This window comes from Canis lupus, chromosome 9 (assembly GCF_011100685.1).
Source record: "Canis lupus familiaris isolate Mischka breed German Shepherd chromosome 9, alternate assembly UU_Cfam_GSD_1.0, whole genome shotgun sequence".
NCBI lineage: Eukaryota > Metazoa > Chordata > Mammalia > Carnivora > Canidae > Canis > Canis lupus.
The window spans coordinates 56613506-56623774 of record NC_049230.1 but is presented as its reverse complement, the minus strand read 5'-3'; positions in this window follow the sequence as shown (position 1 = coordinate 56623774).

The following is a 10269-nucleotide window of genomic DNA, read 5'->3' as shown; positions in this document are numbered from 1 at the left end:
GGTCAGCTCACTGCAAAGGATCTTTTGGAAAAATTCCCCACCAACACCAGCACCTAGAAATATGGCCCTAGCAGTGATGGCCAGGACAGTTATAACAGCTGCTACTTGTGGGTACTTATCACAGGCCAGCACCTCTAGGCATGATCTCATTTCATTGTCTCTCAAAGTGTTGTTATTATCGTCCCCATTCTCCAGGTGAGAATACTGAGGCTCTGAGGGGTACAGGAGCTTGTTCAGTGAGTGGCAGATCCTGAGAGCAAGTTACCAGTATAAACAAGCAGCTCTGCCCAGAAGGAAGGTTGGGACAGACAGGCAAAGCTCCCAATTTTTCGCAAAATTCTGCCCTTTTGAGGGGTGGAGCGGGCTTCACCAGATTAGGCTCCAGGCCAAGGAGTGAGTTGGAATGGCCTGAGGGATGAATGAGAAAGGCCTCTTCCCAGGGGAATGGGAGGGAGGCTTCAAAGGCAGGGCTGGTGCAGCCCATCCTAAACTGCTTCCCTGGCACCTGCCAGCAGCAAGTCAGCAAGTCGGCTGGCTTCTCAGGACATGAGAAGCAGGGAGAGAGGGAGACTGATGGCCAGAAGACCACCTCCCTCTCCCGAGCCAGCCCAGCCCTACTGCAGGCACGACCTGTGCCTCTTACATCATTGCCTCTTACATCATTGCTGTCTAGGAGGGAAGGCTGAGTTGGGGCGTGGTTAACGGCTTCCCAAATTCACGCAGCCAATTGGCACAGCTGGGAATATAGGAAGACGGAGGGAGGAGAATGGGTTCATTTTCACACATGAAAGACCCCACATCCCCACCACGTCCCCCTCCCTCCTCTCCTACCCCCAGAAGAGCCCCTAGAAGAAATCCTGTAGATTAGAAACCTAGAATGCTGACGAACGGCACACCAGTAAGGAGAAGCAGCAAGGGCTCACCCATGGGGAGGCTGGATACAGGAGCAGGTGCACAGCCGGGGACTGGGAGACGGGACAAGACCAGACTGGGACCCCTCGGAGGCCGACCACACTCTCTGAGCCCTTTTCCAAATCGCTGGAGAAGATGGGCCCCTGCCCCAGTGATGACTCCCCTAAAGCCAGGGCGTGGCTTGGAGGTGGGCTCACCCAGCAGCACCCCTGTGGGGAGGACTCTCCGACCACTGTGCGGGAGGAGTGTTTCTGGCAAGCTACTAGGATGATGTTCTTCTCGGAGTTTTCGCTTTAACATACGTGGCTGCTTTGCTGTTGGGTACAGCCGGTTTATAATTGTGCTATCCTCCCCAGGGAATGTGTCTCCCTTCATTAAATAGTGTCTCTTTGTCCCATTGTAATGCTTCTAGACTCGAATTCTACTTGGATGGCAGTGTTGGCACTCCTACATCCTGTTGCGTTTGCGTTGACCTATTCTCTTTATCTTTGTCCAGTCCTTTATTTTGCTGTCTTTCTTTGTCCTTTTTTGGTGATTTCTTGTTTCTTAAAAAAGCATGTAAGTGGGATTCAGTTTTATTTTCATTATGTTATATTTGATACATACACCAAGCAAATATATCAAATATATGACTGATATAAGTGAGGAAGCACAAGATGAACGCCTATGAACATGACCAAAGATAAGAACTAGAACATTACCCAAACCACTGAATCTTCCTCTGTATTTCACCCCATCCTTTCCCCTACCTCACTCCTGAAGATAACCACTATCTTGTATTTTATGTTTATCACTGCCTTGCTCTAAAAAAAAATAAAAATAAAAATAAAAAGCAAAAAAACTTAGGGGCACCCAGGTGGCTCAGTTGGTTGAACATTGGACTTTTAATTTCAGCTCAGGTCATGATCTCAGGGTCCTGGAATCCAGCCCCAAGTGGGGCTCGTACTCAGCCAGGAGTCCCTTGAGGATTCTCTCTTCCTCTGTTCCTCCCTTTGCTTCTCCCCCCTCACTCGCTCCCTCTCTCTCTCTCTCTCTCAAATAAATACATAAGTCTTTAAAAAATCCTAATCCCCCCAAATGATATATCCTTCAATTTTCCTTGTTTTAAGGTTTTTACAAGGGATATCATGTTATGCATAGGCTTCCACTAGCTCCTTTTTAAAATCAGTATCATTGCCAGCATTCACCTACATTGTTGCTGTAGCCACTATTTGTTGCAAGATAACATTCCACTTCTTTATTAATTCTCCTGTTGCAGACAATTGGCTTTTTCCAGCTTTTCACCAGAATGAACAACGCGGCAATGAGTGTCCAGCTACACGACTCCTAATGCACACATGCCAGACAGAGTCTTTCCAGAACATAAGCTGGTAGGGGTGTAGCTGGGGATATGCACAAAGTCAGCTTTGTAAGACAAAGTCAGCATTTTCCAAAGTGATTTTACTATTCACATTCCCACCAGCAATGAATAAGAGTTCCTATTGCTCCCTCTCTTTGACAACACTTACCAATTTTGACCTGCCCCAAATGACTTGAATTTGCTTCTTACTACCTTAGTGTTGAGGTTGAGCATCTTTTCTTATGTATATTCTCCATCGGTGTTTCCTCTTTTGGGAAATGCTTATTCATGTGTTTTGCTCAATTTTCTTTTGGGTTATTTGTCTTTTTCCTTATTTATTTTTAGGGTTATTAGTTTGGCTTTTAAAAATTATATTCTGAATACAAATCCTTTGCTAGTTATATGTGATATAAGTAATTTCTTCCAGTTTGTGAAACAGAAGTTCATTTTAGTATAGACTAATTTATTATACATTTTTATAGACTGATTTATTATACATTTTATGGTTTGATTTTTTTTTTTTGGTCTTATTTACAAAATCCTTCCCTACCTGAGTCATAAAGATATTCTCTTTTATATTCTTAAATTTTGAAGTTTTCACATTCACATTTAACATTTTTAATCCATTAAGAATTTATTTGGGGGTTGTGGTGCCTGGCTGGCTCAGTTGATGGAATGTGTGACTCTTGATCTCAGGGTCATGAGTTCAAGCCTCACGTTGTGTGTAGAGATTACTTAAAAATAAAACCTTAAGAAATGACTTATTTGGGGGTACAGGTGAGATAAGGATCCAATTTCGTATTTTTTCCTATGGATAACCAATTATTCAGGCTTCTTGCATTGAACAGTTAATCCTTTCCCAGGGGTCTGAAAAGCTAGTTCTATTGTATGTCAAGTTTTCATACGTGTGAACATTTACTACTGTCACATTAGCTGGGCTAATCCTGTGCCAGTACTACAATATCTTATGTATGAATACTTTATGTAAGTCTTTTTTTAAAAAAACATATTTCATTTATTTATTCATGAGAGACAGAGAGAGAGAAAGGCAGAGACATAGGCGAGAAGAGGAGCAGGAGCCTGCAGGGAGCCCGATGTGGGACCCGATCCTATGACCCTGGGATTACAACCTGAGCCTAAGGCAAGACATTCAACCACTGAGCCACCTAAGTGTCCCTACTTTATGTACATTTTAATTGCATTTAAGGCATGTTTTACCACCATATTTTTAAAAGATTTTGTTAGAGGGAGAAAGCACAGGCATGTGGAGTGGCAGAGGGAGAGGGAGAAGCAGACCTCCTGCTGAGCAGGGAGACCAATATGATGCCGGGCTCCATCCCAGCACCCCAGGACCACGACCCCAGCAGAAGGCACACACTTAACCGACTGAGCCAACCAGGCACCTCCTTACCACCATTTCTTCTCCAGAATTGTACAGCTAGTCTTTTGTTCTTCCCTATAGATTTTAGAATCACCTCCTAAAGTACTTTTCAATGTCTTAATGGGATTTTGATCAGAATTATAATCCCTCTATAGATAACACAGGGAGAATTGATAAAATATAGATAACGAGTCTTTCCCTCCTTGAACAAAATCAACCTCCCTGTTTATTTAGGTCTTAATATCTTTCAACACAGTTGTAGGATTTTTTGCATATCAGATCTTACACATCTTTTATTAGCTTTATTTTTAGAATCCATCCTTTGTCAGTTTCCTAAATTTTGTCTTTTTCTGAATCATTTTATAAGCAAGTATAGAGAAAGGCAATTTAGTTTTAAATATTATCGTATATCCTGCCATCTTGAGAAACTCTTATGAATTCTAATCTCTCAGTATATTATTTTGTTTTTTTATGTAGATGATCATCTCTGTGATAGTTCATTTTTTATTAAGATTTTTTAAAAAATTTTTAATTTTTTATTCATGAGAGACACAGGCGGAGAGAGAAGCAGGCTCCATGCAGGGAGCCCGACATGGGACTCAATCCGGGGTCTCCAGGATCACACCCCAGGCTGAAGGTAGCACTAAACTGCTGAGCCACCCGGGCTGCCCCATATCTTTCTTCCTTTTTTTTTTTTTTTTTAAGATTTTATTTATTTGAGAGATATAGAGAGAGTGAATGAGAGAGCAAGCATGGGTGAGGAGGAAGGGCAGAGGGAGAGGGAGAAGCAGACTCCCCAATGAGCAGGGAGCTGGACACAGGACTCTATCCCAGGACTCAGAGATCATGACCAAAGGCAGATGCTTAATCAATTGAGCCACTCAGGTACCCCTCGTTTCCTTGTAGTCATAACATATATGATACTCTAATATGTAATATAGGATTTAGATATATAATTATTATACATGGTATTATATATTAATGATACTGGATTATAATTCATATATAATACATATTCATGTTAAACCACTCTCACATGCATGGTATAAAGCCAGTTTGGCCATGATTTTAAATATTTTGTTGCATTCAGTTTTCTCCTATTCTTTCTTGATTTTTGTATGTAGGCACATGAGGTTGTCCTGGTTTGGGTATTAAAATCAGACTGGTTTCTCAAAATGAGATGAAGAGTGCTTCCTCTTTTCTATTCTCTGGATGAGTTTGCATAAGATTATAATATCTGTTCTTTGGATGTTTGGAATCATTTGGGCCTGATATTTTCTATGTGGAACTATTTCAGTTATAAATTCAATTACAGTTAGTGATTATGGGACTATTCGGGATTTTTATTCTTCTTGAGTCAGTTTTGCTAAGTCATGCATTTTAAGGAATTTGTACATTTTGCCTGCTTTAAAATTTATTAATACAAAGCTGTATAGTACATTCTCTTTTTTAATCTTTTTTTTTAGAGTTTTATTTAAGCCATCTCCACACCCAACATAGGACTCAAACTCATGACCCTGAGATCAAGAGTCACTGAACCAGCCAGGTGCCCCTCTTTTTTTATCTTTTTAATCTCTGCTTTACCTGTAGAAATATTTCCTTTCTCATTCTTAATATTATTGATTTATGCCTATGTCTTTTTATGCTTTAAATTTTGCCAATATGTATCTGTTTCATCAGTCTTTCAAAGAATCAGTTTTGTCCTTTTTGATTCCACATCACTTTATTTTTCTATTTTATTAACTTATGGTATACTTTCTTCTACTTTCACCAAATTCTGTTGTTCTTTTCCTAATTTTGTGAGATAGGTGCTTAACTCGCTGTCAGCCTTTTTCCCCCTAATATAAGTATTTAAGACTATATTTCCCTCAAACTACCACTTTTGCTGCACAAGTCTGGATATGTAATGTTTTCATTCAGTTCTGAGTACTTTAAATTTTTCCAGTGTTATTTTTTTCTAATTAACAAACATATGGAAATTTTTTTCACTCATCATTTTATCATTGACTTTTAACCTATTTGCATCATGAGTTATGGAAACATGATTTGTATGATACCAGTTATTATAATTTGTTGAGAATTGCATTATATTCTAGCGTGATCACTTTTTATAAATTTCCCATGTGCACATGAAAACATGTATTTTCTAATCATTGGATTTAGGATTTTATCTCTAGCTAATTGTTCAGGTTTGTTAATTGTGTAGTTTAAATCCTCTATATATTTTTTTATTGAGCGCGTGCAAGAGAGAGAACACAAGCGAGAGAGAGAGAGAGAGAGAGAGAGAGAGAGAGAAACAGAGAAAGCACGAGCAGGAGGAGGAACAAAGGGAGAGGGAGAAACAGGCTCCCACTGAGCAGGGAGCCTGATGAGGGGCTCTAACCCAGGACCCTGGGATCATGACCTGAGCTGAAGGCAGATGCTTAACCAACTCAGTCACCCAGGCACCCCTAAATCCTCTATATCTTAATTTTTTCTTTGCTTGACATATAATAATTACAAGAGATGTTGAAATCTTTCTTAATAATCATAGATTTATCCATTTTTCTCTGTAGTTCTTTCATTCTTGCTTTGTGTATTTTGAGGCTGTTTAATTCAATTGTTTTATCCTCCAGATGCACTAAAACCTTTATTATCTTTATCTCTTACAATAATATGTAACTTAACCTCTATTTTTTGATACTACTAAGGCCACTCCAACTTTTCTTTGGTTGGTATTTTTCTGATGTATCATTATGAATGGCTTTATCTTCAGCCTTTCACTGTCATTATGTTTTAAGAGTGGTTCTGTAGACCACATATGGCTGGTTTTAAAAAATATATGGGGGGGCATTTGGCTGCCTCAGTCAAAAGAGCATGGAACTCTTGATTGTGGTTGTGAGTTTGAGCCCCATGTTGGGTGTAGAGATTACCTTAAAATAAATAAATAAACTTCAAAAAATATATGTCATACTTTCTGCTTTTTAACTAGAGAATTTAGCACATTTGCATTTTTTAAGATTAGTGATAAATTTGAACTTATATCTGCCAACTAATTTTGTGCTTATTTTTAACCCACCATCTTTTCCACTGTTCTCATTTCTCCTTTCTTACTTTTTTAAAAATTGAGTTTTCACCCTATTTCTCTTCCTCTACAGTTAGTAAATACATACTTCTTTTCTATTCTTTTAGTAATTGCCCTTAAAATTATATTTTTCAAACTTAAAAAAGCCTAAAGTTAATAATTATCTTCTTCTACCCGCCCCCCAAAATAATTCAAGGACCTTCAACTACATTAACTCCAATCACCCTTCCAACTTGTATACAATTGATGTCCAGTATTTGAGTTCTGTCCCTTTTTTCCCCACAAAGTAGACATTATTATTACTATTGATACTATTTTATACATTTTTAAAAATCTAGACTTACCTACATATTTACCACTTCTTTACTCACCATTTCTTCTTCTTCTTCTTTTTTTTTAATTGTTCATTTATTTAAGTAATCTCTATACCCAATGTCAGGCTCAAACTCACCACCTTGAGATCAAGAGTCGCATTCTCTTCTGACTGAGCTAGCCAGGTGCTCCCCATTTCTTCTTTCTTTTGAGATCATTTTTCTTTACTTTCCTTTACTGAAAGTCTAACAGTGGTGAATTCCCTCAGGTTTTGTTTTGTTCTCATTTCCAAAAGATAGTTTTCAAAAGATATGAGTATACAAGTCTTCGGTCAATAATTGTTCTGTATTCCATCTTGTATTTCTTTGAACATTTATACATGATTGTTTTATACTCTGTATGTTGTAATTCCAGTAGCCAGAGTATTTAGGAAAGGTATCTAAGTATAGTGTTTATTATATTACTAACTCTCACTCATACTGGCTTGTTTCCTTGTAGTTTGGTAATCACTGATTGTGAGCTCATATTTTGCTAATTTCGTTTCATTTTATTTTTTTTTAGAGAGCAAGAGCAAACAGGGGTGGGGGGAGGTGGAGAAGGGTAGAGGGAAGAGGGAGAGAGAGAATCTAAAGGAGGCTCAGCGCAGAGCCAGATGCAGGGCTCTATCTCATGACCCTGAGATCATGACCTGAGCCAAAACCAAGAGTTGGACACTTAACTGAGCCACCCAGGTGCCCCATGTTTTGTTGATTTTAACCTATGAGAATCCTGAGGGCCTAAGCTGAAGATGCCTTCCTCCTGAGATGCACTTGTGTTTGCCAGGAGTCAGGGGCTGCTATTAACCTGGAGCTACGTTAGAGACCCTGGCTCAAGAATGAATGAATGAATGAATGAATGAATGAATGAATGAATAAATAAATAAATAAATAAATAAATAAATAAATAAATAGATTTTAAAAAGAGAGAGGGACCATGGCTCAATGCAGGAGTCTCACACCAAGTTCTCTCACCTTGCCTCTGCCCTTGATTTATTTGCCTATCAGAGCACTTATTTCAACAGTTAGCCTAATTTCCCTGCTACCCTGTTATTCACGACTTCAGTGCTTTAGTTTTAGTTCCCCATTGTCTCGTGTTTTTCTTAGTAGAGGGTGTTCAGTGGAGATTTTCCCTTACTTTCTAACAAACCCAGCAATGCATTAAAAAGGCTAGTTTATTTCTTTTGTTTTGTTTTCATAATTCATGCAGAATCTAGTTGAATTTTAGTGGGAGGGCCTTTCAAAACACCAGTTCACCATCTTGCCAAAAGTAGAAATCCCATGATGCTACTATTATCCCCATTTTCTAGATGAGGAAACTGATGCTCAGAAAATTAAATATCCTGCTCAAGACTACACAGCCATCCAGTGGCAGAGTCAAGACTAGAAGTCATTCTGTCTGACTCCAGAGCCCAAGCATGAGCTTGGGACCAGTGTTGCTGGTCCCCAAAGGAAAAGAAACATCTTTACAGGACTGCAGCCCTGGAGCGTGCGGTGCAAGCCTGGAGCCAACACTCTGGGATGAGCTCAGGAGCTTCTGCTGGGGAAAGAATAAGGAGACCCAGTTTGGCTCAGAGTGGGGCAGGCCCCATGCTCTGAGCGGTCCAACACCATCTCAGGCTGACTCAACTAGCGCCTGTCCAGGGCGCTCAGCCTGCTGCTCCCACCCTGGGAAGGGAGCCAGCAGGCACTTCCTGCACTCAGGTTTCCATGACAACCAGTCATCCTATGAGATGCAAAAGCCACAGGCAGTGAGTGAACATTTCTGAATCTTGAGACCTCATTGCAGGTAGGTCTTCTGCAGCCTTGAGGGGCAGTGTGAGGGGGGCTCAGAGGAAAGAGAATTTGTGTGAAGCAGTTATGTTCAAACAAGCCACTCACCAGCCCCTTTCTCGTCACCCACACCTCAATTATGGGGACCTTGGGGCCCCAGGTCCAAGGAAGTCTAGAAATAGGCTGGGGGCAGCCTGGTTCCCCTTTTTCATTCAGTAGTAATCCCCTCATGCCTCCTTCCCCCAGGTACTCAGGCTCCTATGATAAAGGACTTGAGGGCACCTGGGTGGTTGAGTATTTGCCTTGGTCGTGATCCTGGGATTGAATCCCGCATTGAATCCTGCTTCTCCCTCTATCTGTGTCTCTACCTCTGTGTGTGTGTCTCTCATGGATAAATAACATCTTTATAAAACAAACAAAAAACAGGGACTCCCTGCCCTCAGTGAGCAATCAGTCTAGGGCAAGAGCCAGACGTATCCTAACAGCCCATTACAATGAGCAGACAAGGGAGCACAGAGGTCATGGGAGTACAGAAAAGGGTTTCTCTCCAGGAAGGCTTCCCTGAGCAGAAGGATACATTTGATCTGGGCTTCAAAGGGTGATGAGAGAGAGCCCAGCCCTGTAGAGAAAGGGGGGAAGGACAGAGCAGGCAAAGGAAACCGTGTGCAACGGGCTCAGGAGCATGTGAGAGCAGCTGCAGAGGGGAGTCAGGCCAGAGCTCCAAGGCCTAGAACGCGATGCTGTGAACTCTGGCTTAATCCTGGGAGCAGCAGGCAGCCCTTAAAGCGTTTTTATGAGGATGTGACATGGTCCAGCTGTCATCACAGTAGGGAGAATGGATAGGAGCTGGGGACGATTACTGTTGTGGCAGGGCTGAGGGAGAGGGGGACAGATTTGAGAGATGTTTAGAAGGGTAAATCAATGGGATGTGGTGAGAGACTGTGCGTGAGGAGCGTGAAAAAAGATGGGAGCGTTAACCAGGAGACAGAAAGCAGGAGCAGGGGTGGGAATAGGGGAGGGGTGGCCATATCAGACCTCTGCTGGGTCATGTGGAGGTGACCAGTTTTCCTCATAAAGATGCTGGTGGTTGAGCTCCCTAGAGTGTGATATCCAGGACATTTCCTCTCTAGGTCAATGGAGGAAAAAAAAATGTTTCAGAGCCTTCTTCAGCCTGGAGGCTTCCAGCAGACGTCAGTCACCAGGTGGGCAGTTCCAGCTCAGATCTGCCCCCACACTCACCCCCCACCCCTGCTTTGGACTGCACCAGCCCTGGTGTCCCCCAGCCCCTGCAAGAGGCATCCTGGGTAGCTTGGTGTCTCCCATTGCAGGGCTGACAGTCCCATCTCCCAGGCCAGTGGAACTAATTTTCTCTTGTGCCTTGTTTGCTTCTGGTTGTGTACTTGTCACCGTTATGTGGGTGGCGGCTTGGTTGTGCAAACTGGGGCTCTCTCTA